At 47.3% G+C, this 11181-nt stretch overlaps 1 protein-coding gene across 2 annotated transcripts in view; it reads left to right on the forward strand.

Annotated features, from left to right (window-relative positions):
- Positions 1–11181, forward strand: part of NQO2 (NAD(P)H dehydrogenase, quinone 2) — a 36478-nt gene that overhangs the window by 538 nt on the left and 24759 nt on the right. The window lies entirely within an intron of this gene.

Consider the following 11181-nt stretch of genomic DNA (forward strand, 5'->3'; position numbering starts at 1 on the left):
AGCCCGCTCCCAGAGTCCCAGCCCTTGGTCTCCGTCCAGCTGCACCCACAGGAGGAAGCCGCTCCCTGAGCCCCCAGAACGCCACACCTGGGCGGGGTCCAGGGGACCAGGGCGCGTCAGGGTTGGGCGCAAGGGGCAAGAAAGGACCGGAAGAACGGGGCTGGGACAGGCCAGGGGCGGGGGGCGGGTAATGGGGGGGCTGGGACCAAAGGGAGGCGTGGCACCGCTGCAGGAGGACCTGGGAGGAGTATCCCCTGTGTCCGTCACCAGGGCCCTGGCCAGTGGAGGAGGGACTAGAGGCACCTACGCCGCTCAGCCCATTAGTTGGTACCACAGCGCCCTCTGTATTTCCTTCACGGCACCAGCCACCACCCTAAGGAGGAATTCCTCCCTGGGTTTCCACCAGCAGGTCACTGCCCGGAGAGGAGGCCAAGTCTCCTCACAGTCCCCGACCTGGGACAGCGCCAGGCGCGAGGTGCATCCACGAGGGTGGGCGAGGGGAGGGGAAAGAAGGGCAGGCCCAGGAGGCTGGAAGCCCGGGGAGGAGGAAGGACTGGGGCTCAGAATAAGGAGAGCTCTGCGGGAGGGCAGGGGGCTTGGCAAGGTCAGCATAGGGTACCTGCAAGAATGGTGTCAGCTCCCAGCACCACCATAGGAGAGCTAACCTCAAACCATCCGACCGCCCATCCACTCGATGCACTCAGACCACTACCAGAGCCCGCTGCCTTTGCCAGGGTTATGTCTCCAGATCATTAGACCACACCAATCACACACCTCAGGTGGGCCAGTGTTCGTACACTCTGTGCTCATGGAAGTCCTGAGGCATTGCTTTCTGTTGTCTCTCCAATTCCATGTTTGGGATCTTATCTACACCTTAGAGCACTTTTACTGCACTTTCAAAAATAAGCACAATATATAATTTAACTTCAAGCTTATAGTAGAGTTTTCCTCAAACTATGCAAGTCCTTAAAATAGTAGATGTGTACCAGGCCTGAGTGGCTCAGTTGGTTGGGTGTCGCCCTGTTCACCAAAAGGTTGCTGGTTTGATTCCTGGTCAGGCACATACCTAGGTTGCAAGTTCCACCCCAGGTTGGACATATACAGATTGATGTTTCTTTCTCACATGGATGGCTCTCCCTCTCCCTCTCCCTCTCCCTCTCTCTCTCTCTCTATCTTTCTGTGTCTTTCTTTCTCCCTCTCCCTCTCTCTCTCTCCTTTCCTCTCTCTAAGCAATTCCTCTGGTGAGGATTTAAAAAAAAAAAAAAGATAGTAGCTATGCCTTGGAAGTTTTGCTGGTGCTTACTTCAGTGTACTATTCTCAAAGTTCGGATAAATATTGTAAAGTTGTGCTATTCACTTGGGTGGGCACACAGTGCTCCAATTCAGGAGCTGATCTTCCTTTCTGCTTCTGTTGGGGCTTCTAATTAATCACCTTGGGTGGGAGCCAGGGTGCTATATCTGTATCTCTGAATCCCTGTGTATGCTTAGGGCTTCGCTGGAGCTGTTCCAGCTTTTATACCAGTAATCTCCTGTGATTGTACTTTTTCACTAATTCCAGCTTTCTATTTTTAGTCCTTATTGGGAGTTTCTCTGATCCACCAAAGATTCTCTTCTTGTTTTCCAGTGGGACTAAGGGTTTATTATTTTATTTTTTCCCTAGTTCTAGGGATTTGGATGGAAAACCTCGGTATAAACTCAGTTTGCCATTATGTTTTTATCCTAGTTTAATTCCCCTTTTAGCTCAAGCCCAGCCCAGAGATTGTTCAACATAGACTATAATACTGTTGCAAGGGAACCAAGATGGCAAGAGTAAATGCCTGTACTCACCACCTCCCACAACCACATCAAAATTACAACTAAGCCCTAGCCGGTTTGGCTCAGTGGATAGAGCAGTGGCCTGCAGACCAAAGGGTCCTGGGTTCGATTCCAGTCAAGGGCACGTACCTTGGTTGAAGGCTCCTTCCCAGCCCGGACCCTGCGCGCAGGAGGCCGATCAATTATTCTCTCTCATCATTGATGTTTCAATCTCTCTCTCCCTCTCCTGTCCTCTCTGAAATCAATAAAAACTTATTTTTAAAAATTATAACTAAAATACAGAACAATCATCATTCAAAACTGCTTAAAATCTGGCTGTATGGAAGTCCTACAACTAGAGAACTAGAGAAGAAAGTACATTGAGACTGGTAGGAGGGGTGGGGGCACAGAATGGTTTGATCCAACACTCATGTGTAGCATTTTTTTAATCAGGAGGGATATCTCCAAGGTCTCCCGTGATAAGCAGGGGGTCTCAGCCATACTCCAGACCCCCAGCCCAGGGTTCCAGAGATGAGAAGAGAAGTCCCCTTAACTTCTGACCATAAAAACCAGCAGGGATTGTGGCTCAGTGACACTAAAGCTGCTGAAGTCCCAGGTGTTCCCCTTAAAAGGCCTGTGCACAAACTTACTTCATCTAAGTTCCTGTGGGGCGGTGGCTTTGGAGGAATCCAGGGACATATGTGGAGGAACTAGACTGTCTGGCATCAGGACAGGAACTCAGGGGTGGCTTTCTCCCAGAAAGGGGTGTTCACAGAGGTCATTGTTCCTGTGCTTGAACCTCCCCCATTGCAGAGCTGACTGGCAGTCATATCTGAGTTCCCATCAGCATGGCCCACACCTGGGTGATTCCCTGAGACCCCAAGCCATCCAATTTTTATCCCCACCCCAGCTGCTTTTCTATATAAATGGCCCTTCCTGGCTCAAGATTCAGACTTTGCTAAAATCTCTTAAACAATCAGCAGCTGGAGTTAACATGCCCCTAACCCAGTGGTCGGCAAACTGCAGCTCGAGAGCCACATGCAGTTCTTTGGCCCCTTGAGTGTGGCTCTTCCACAAAATACCGACTTCTGCGCATGGGCCACGAAGTTTCAATCGAACTGTACATACGCGCCCGCACGTGGTATTTTGTGGAAGAGCCACACTCAAGGGGCCAAAGAGCCACATGTGGCTCGAAAGCCGCAGTTTGTCGACCACTGCCCTAACCTATCAATAAAAAGCCCAAGACCTAGCACTACCACCAATCTGCCTTGCTTCACAGCTGGGCCTCACCTGGGCACTTCCTAGCCCAATACAAGTAGCAGCCATCTGCAGATCTCTCTGTAGTTTCTACCCAGTGGCCCCAGGCAGTGGCTGGCTTTATACATCCCAGAAGCCCCCAGAGCCAGTGCACCCAATGTAATCAGACCATAACAAATTACAACTCTACACATCCACAAGCAACACACTCAAGGGGAAAACTCGGTGAGCACCAAAGCACCAATGAAGCAAGTCCTGCTCCACAGAGGTGTCTCCTGCACAGCAGCTCTTCCATTGAAGACACAGCTGGCCCTCACAGTCAATTGGCCTGGAGGTCAATTCCTCCCAGTGACACCAATAGCAATCAAGTTTCAATTACAAGACTATGGACACAGCTCACACAGTGGTGCACCTAGAGTGTCCAGCTCAGGAAACTGGGGAGATTGAGGCACTGGGCCCTACAGGACATCTAATAAACAAGGTCAGTTACCAATCCCAGGAGACATAACAGCTCTATCTAACATATAGAAACAGACACAGGGAAGTAGCAAAAATGCAGAGACAAAGAAACATGGTACAAATGAAAGAAAGAGAAGCAAGCAAACTACTGGATACAGAGAAGTAGCAAAAATGCAGAGACAAAGAAACATGAATGAAAGAAAGAGAAGCAAGCAAACTACTGGATACAGAGTTCAAAACAATGGTTATAAGGTTACTCAAGGATCTTAATGCCAGCTTCAAGGGAATTAATGAGAGCATTAAGGGACTTAGTGAGATTTTCAAGGATCTTAGTGAGAATATCAAAGACATGAAAAAGGATCAGTCAAAAATTAAGTATACACTAACTGAAATAAAAAATAATTTACATGGATTCAACTGTAGAGGATTCTGAGAATCATATCAATGATTTGGAATATGAAAAAGCAGAAAACACCCAACCAGAAGAGTAAAAAGAAAAAAATAATCCAAAAATATGAAGATTGTGTAAGGAGCCTCTGAGAGAACTTGAAACACCCCAACATTTGCACTATGGGGGTGCCAGAAGGATAAGAGAAAGAATAACAAATTGAAAACCTATTTTAAGAAATAGTGACAGAAAACTTCCCCTACCTGGTGAAAGAAATAGACTTACAAGTCCAGGAGCACAGAGAAACCCAAGCAAGAGGAACCCAAAGAGGACCACACCAAGACACATCATAATTAAAATAATGCCGGTTAAAGAAAAAGAGAGAATCTTAAAAGCAGCAAGAAAAAAATGATTAGTTACCTACAAGGGAGTGCCCATACGACCATCAGCTGATTTCTCAACAGAAACTGTGCAGGCCAGAAGGGAGTGACAAGAAATATTCAAAGTGATGAATACCAAGAACCTACAACCAAGATTACTTTACTAAGCAAAGCTATCATTTAGAAATTAAAGGTCAGATAAAGACCTTCACAGACAAGAAAAGCTAAAGGAGTTCATCACCACCAAACCAGTATTACATGAAATGTTGAAGGGTCTTCTTTAAGAAGAGGAAGAGAATTAGAAGAAGAAGAAGAAAAAAGATAAAAAATATGAACAATAAAATGGCAATAAATACATATCTATCAATAATTGAATCTAAAAGAATTAAATGAACAAGAAATCTAATGAACAAAATAAACTGATGGATAAAATAGAATCAGAGCCATGGTAAAAAAAGGAACAGAGAGACGAATCTCAGAGGGAAGGGAGTGGGGGAGTAAGAAGAAATTAACCAAAGATCTTATATGTATACTAGAGGCCTGATGCACGAATTCGTTCACCAGTGGGGTCCCTTGGCCTGGCCTGCAGGATCGGGCCGAAACTGGCTCTCTGACATCCCCTGAGGGGTCCTGGATTGCAAGAGGGTGCAGGCCAGGCCAGAAGTGTCAGAGATGAAAGAAAATTAGTAAAATGTATATGAAAACCTTCCTCCTGTCAGAGTCTGAGGCACGCCGTGGGACCCAGAGTCAAGTCCCCACCCAGTTGTGGTGCCTCAAAATCGTGCGAGATCCAGACCCGGCTGGCCCCACCCTTGTCAAGCCCCGCTGGGTGGGGGACGCAGCCTCAAGTCCCCTGGCCTGGCGCCAGGCAGGGGAATCAGTTTCAGGGCCCCTGTCAAGCCCCACAGTGTGGGGGGGCACAGCCTCAGGTCCCCTAGTGCACCCTCAGGTCCCCCAGCCTGGCGCCAGAATAAGGGGTGCTGCCTGAGGTCCCTTGGCCCGGCGCCAGGGTGGGGGGCACAGCCTGAGGTCTCCTGTCCTGGCGCCAGTGCGGGGGGTGCAGCCTGGGTCCCCTGGCCCAGCACCGGGGCAGGGGGCATGCCTTGAGGTCCCCTGTCAAGCCCCGCCAGGTGGGGGACACAGCCTGAGATCCCCTGTCAAGCCCCGCCGGGCGGAGGGCCACACCTTGAAGTCCCCCACCAAGCCCCACTGGGTGGGGGACACAGCCTGAGATCCCCTGTCAAGCCCCGCCGGGCGGGGGGCATGGCCTTAAGGCCCCAGTCAAGCCCCGCCTGGTGGGGGGTGCAGCCTCAGGTCCCCTGCCCCGGACCAGCGCCAGGCAGCCTCAGGTCCCTGCTGATTGCTCATTAAGGCTCTTTACGGGAACTCGGCCTCCGCTATGGGTGCAGCCACCTTGTGTTATGGAACTCTGCCTCCACTGTGGGCACAGCCATCTTGTGTTACGGAAACCCCATCTCTGCTGTGGGCGCTGCCATCTTTGTGATGGTGTGATGGTCAACTTGCATATTCCCTCTTTATTACATAGGATATGCATTTCCTATGGACACAGACATTAGGGTGGTGAAGGCCTAGGATGGGGCAGGAACTTGGTGGAGGGAGGCAATTGTGAGAAAGTGGGGTGGGGGCATCTGTAATACTCTCAACAATAAAGATTTTTTAAAAAATAATAATAATATTGCAAAAACAATGTGTCCCTGTAACAAAATCAAGCATTCCAGAAAAATGAAAAGGGAAGAATGAAATGTTTCTCTCCTTTCTTCCCCAAATAGCCTTGGTATATTAAAATATGTATATATGGAAACATCTGCATTTATGAGATACATTTACAACATCTGCATTTATATAAACACTAGAGGCCCGGTGCATGAAATTTGTGCACAGAGTGGGGGTTCCTTCAACCCAGCCTGCACCCTCTCCAATTGGAGACCCCTTGGGGAATGTCCGACTGCTGGTTTAGGCCTGATCCCTCGCAATCTGGGACCGTTGGCTCCTAACTGCTCACCTGCCTGCCTGCCTGATCTCCCCTAACTGCCTCTGCCTGACAGCATGATCACCCCTAACTGCCTTCCCCTCCTGGCCTGATCGCCCCTAACTGCCCTCCTCTGCCGGCCTGGTTGCCCCCAACTGCCCTCCCCTGCTGGCCTGATGTCGCCCCCAACTGCCCTCCTCTGATGGCCAATTTTGTTCTGATTGGTCAGTTTCTATGCCAGTCAGCGTCAAAAACTCTGCCTCCTAGGCACCCATTGGCTCCCCACAGCACCCAGATTCGGTTCTGATTGGTCAGTGTCTATGCCAGTCAGCGTCAGAAGCTCCACCTCCTAGGAAGCCATTGGTCTTCACAGCACCCACATTTGGTTCTGATTGGTTGGTTCCTATGCCAGTCAGCGTCAAAAGCTCCACCTCCTAGACAGCCATTGGCTCTTCACAGCACCCACATTTGGTTCTGATTGGTTGGTTCCTATGCCAGTCAGCGTCAAAAGCTCCACCTCCTAGACAGCCATTGGCTCTTCACAGCACCCACATTTGGTTCTGATTGGTTGGTTCCTATGCCAGTCAGCGTCAAAAGCTCCACCTCCTAGACAGCCATTGGCTCTTCACAGCACCCACATTTGGTTCTGATTGGTTCAGTCAGCATCTCCAGGCCTGATCAGAGAGGCGGGGCAGAACAGCAGCTCCCACAGAGGCCAGGAGAGAAAGAAAGGCCCGGCTGCTGGCAAAGCCCGGAAAGAAAAAGGAAGAGAAAGAGAGAGGCAAGTACTCATCAACAGCTGCCACTGAGGCTGTGGATCAGACCCTGCCTCTCTCTCTGGGTCTCAGCCCCTGGGCAGTCAGCGCTGGGTCGCCAGGCTGCAGCAGGGCAGTCAGTGCTGGGTCACCACGGCAACCCAGCACTGACTGAAGGACTTCCGGGTTGGTCAGCCTTCGGTTGTGATTGGTTGTTTTGACCCTGGGCTTTTATATATTAGGATTTTATATAACATCTATATTTATATTAATACTTTTTATAAAAATGGAGCCATAATATTTATAAAGACAGGCCTGCAAATAAATAATCCCCAACAGGAACTGAGACCCCCTTGTACTCTTATATTATTTAATTTTTCCCTAGGAGCAAATGAGATTAATAGCATGATTATCTACTATTCCTAAGGTCTGTGAAAAAGACAGGCTGTATACTTTGGCACTGAGGGAGAACACATAACTGCCAGGGTTCTTGTTCCAGCATTAAGAAGTGTTCAGGAAATCTGGAGAAGGCTGTGAGTAGATTAAATAGGAGTCCAGAGATGAAATATAATTTTGTAAGGCATTTGGGGGTCAGAGGAGCGTAGTTTAAAGGAAACTAAGATCTCTTAGTCTCAGGACCCCATGCTTTTTATTAACACAAATTGTCCTGAGGTGAGGCAGAGATATACACTTCAAAGGGTCAGGGTTTCGTATACAGAGGCATTGTCAGAATGGAAGAATTAGCCTATGGCTGTTCAGGTGTTTGGCCAGTAGGAGGCAATAACATGCAGATTAAGATGCCCTGAGCTGTCTGGCAGCAAACAATTTAATGTATCCTATTCAGGTTTGGGGAAATGCCATCAGCCATTCCCAACAGGTGACAACATATGTGACTCAACCCTTGTTGAATCCCCAAGTTCCATCAACCTTTTGATGAAACTCTTGCAATTATGACATGCTGGAATTGGCTTCCAGCATGTAACATCAGCAAAAATTTTTCCACATCAAGCCTCTTTATTTCAAACCTAACTCACTCTCTCCCCCCCCCCCAACCCCCTTCGTCTTCAAGATGATTGCAATTATTCTTTGCACTAGCTCCCATTTCCCCCAGTAGTTTGCATGTTCCATGACTCCAGGGGACCAAGGAACCAGAGTCTGTTTTTGCTCAGATTTGAGTCCTCCAGGCCCCAAATAGTGACTGACACAGAGTAGGTGTAAACACTTTCTGAATGAATGAAGAATGAAAAAGTGAATGAATGAATAAGTCCTCCTGTTCTCAAGCTTTGTCATTCTTTTATTACTTTTAAAATATATATATATTTAAGATTTTCTAATTGTCAGCCATCAAGATAGTGTTGCATTGGTCTTCCTTAATTCTGGTTTGGTTTCCATGATCTCAATTCACTTCTTACCTACTTCTCTTTTGATTTTGCGTTGACACAAAACATTTAAAAACTTTTAATTTGCTAGAACACAAACACAAGGGATTTCTTCCATTGATATTTGATGTGAGATATAATAGAGGTGAAGTGTTTCATAAAAATATGATAAAATGTCATAATTACTATAATTTTCTATCTTTGGTGTTAAGGCATGTAACCACTCTTTAATCATATATAATACAGGACCAAGATTTGGTTCAAAAAAGTGATTTCCTTGAAAAAGACTTACTTGTCTCCAAGGCATTTTCTAACACTTGCTATTCCACAGCTCCCTGGTCCTTTCGTGGGATCCACACCACCCAGAGGTCTGGCTGTTGTTTTCTTAGAAGATCTCACAGCACAAAAGACAAAATACACCCCCCCCCCCCCCCCACTGGACACCAGGGTTACTTTCCCTCATTGTAGGAAAATCTACCCGCAGTTATTCCAGAGAACCTGACCTGCACCTCCCTTTCTTAGGGTGACTCATTTACTTTCTACCACACAACTATTATTTGAGGACCCCTAAGCCAATTTAACCAGAAAGAAGGGAAACAAAAACAAATGTTATCTTTGTGGACATTCTAGTATATTTGGAAATACCTTGAGTACTTTTCCTCTGATAAAGGTAATTCTAAAATAGTCTGCTTCCAGGACTTCCTAGGCTCACAATGCAAGGTGGCCCTGTCCCCTGCTGGCAGGAGGGCATCTCAGAGAGACCATATTCTCCTCCCTGAATACAAGGAAAGCAGCAGCAGCAGACAAACCAACCCCAACACCGTCTACAAACAGCAGCACTTGTGCTCATGAGGAACATTAGGAACACAGGGGATTCCTTACTTCTGCCCTATTGTTTGAACAGAACCATCCAAGGACACCAGAAATCAAGGCGCAGAGTTGGAGGACAATCCTTGGGATGTCATCATGGTAGATGGACTGCCAAATGAGATGGCACAAACCAGCAAGTGGTGGAAAAAGGAAAAAAGAGACAATGAGCTCAAACTGCTCATCAGCAAACCCCTCCCCCCACCTCACAAACACACACACAAACACATCCACAGACACTGGTTCCATAACTTTCCACCTTCTAGGGCAGTGGTCGGCAAACTGAGGCTCGAAAGCCACATGCGGCTTTTTGGCCCCTTGAGTGTGGCTCTTCCACAAAATACCACGTGCGGGCACGCACATACAGTGCAATTGAAACTTCGTGGCCCATGCGCAGAAGTCGGTATTTTGTGGAAGAGCCACACTCAAGGGGCCAAAGAGCTGCATGTGGCTCTCGAGCCGCAGTTTGCCAACCACTGTTCTAGGGGATGTCCTGGGCTTTGAAACATCTGTGTGTTTTTTTAATTGAATTTTTTCTTTTCAGAAAATTAAATTGATATGCAGCTGTAGGAAGTAACACATAGACATCACATGTGCACTTTATCCAGTTTCTCCCAAAGAAAACATCTGGCCAAACTACAGCATAATATTACAATGAGGATATTCATATTGATAGTCAGATACAGACCATTTCCATCACCACAGGGGTTCCTACTGTTGCCCTCTTATAGCCACATCCACCCCCTCCCTCACCTCTGGCAACCACTAATCTCTTCTCCATTTCTATAAGCTGTCATTTCAAGAATATTACACAATTTGTGGGACCATGTACATGTTATTGTACAGTTACACAGTGTATGGAACCTTTTGGGATTGGCTTTTTCCCCTTCCCTTTAATTCTCTGGAGATTCACACAGGACATTGGCTGTATCATTAGTTCATTCCTTTTTATTGCTAAGTGTTGTGCCATGGCCCATCATCTTTAAAATTTACTTCAAAATTATAGTTATCATACAATAATATATTACTTTTAGGTGTAAAACACAGTGCTTAGACATTTATATACCTTACAAAGGACGACCACAGTAAGTACCTACCTGGCACCACACACCATTATTACTATTATTGACTAAATTCCCAATGCTGTACTTTTTTATCCATTCATCTACTGATGGGCAGGCCTTGTGCAACCCAAGTTCCCCTGTGATGTTTTTATAACTAGCAGCTTGTACTTCTGAATACAGTTCAACATAAAAAAAAAGAAAGAAAAAACAATCTCATTAAGACATGAGTGGAGGACCTGAACAGACATTTCTCCAAAGACATACAGATGACCAACAGGCATAAAAAAATGGTCAACATCACTAATCATCAGGGAAATGCAAATCAAAACCACAGTGAGCTATCACCTCACACCAGTTAGAAGGACTACTATGTTGGCCAGAATGTGGGGGAAAGGAACCCTCCTGCACTGTTGGTGGGACTGTAAATTGGTGGAACCACAATGGGAAATAGTAAGGATTTTCCTCAAAAAATTAAAACTAGAATTACCATACAACCCAGCAATTCCACTTTGGGGAATTTATCCGAAAACACTATTTCAAAAAGATAAACGCACCCCTGTGTTCAATGTAACATTACTTACAATAGCTAAAATATGGACCTTCACTTTTTACCCTAGATCCCTACCTGGGCAGGGCAGCCCTCTTCCGAGCACGGTGGGCCCACCGTCCCCCACAGCACTCAGCCAGCACAGGTGCGGCTTCAATCCGAGGGGAGGAGGGAGTGGGCACAAGGCGGGGCCAGGGGCGTGACCAGAGGGCATTGTCTGAGGAAGCGGAGCAGGGTAGTGGGTGGGGCGCGGCCGCAGCGGGGCGGAGGGGGAGGGGTGAGGGGGCAAAGGAGGGCCCTG

The sequence above is a fragment of the Myotis brandtii genome, unplaced genomic scaffold (genome assembly GCF_000412655.1).
Source record: "Myotis brandtii unplaced genomic scaffold, ASM41265v1 scaffold300, whole genome shotgun sequence".
NCBI classification, from domain to species: Eukaryota; Metazoa; Chordata; class Mammalia; order Chiroptera; family Vespertilionidae; genus Myotis; species Myotis brandtii.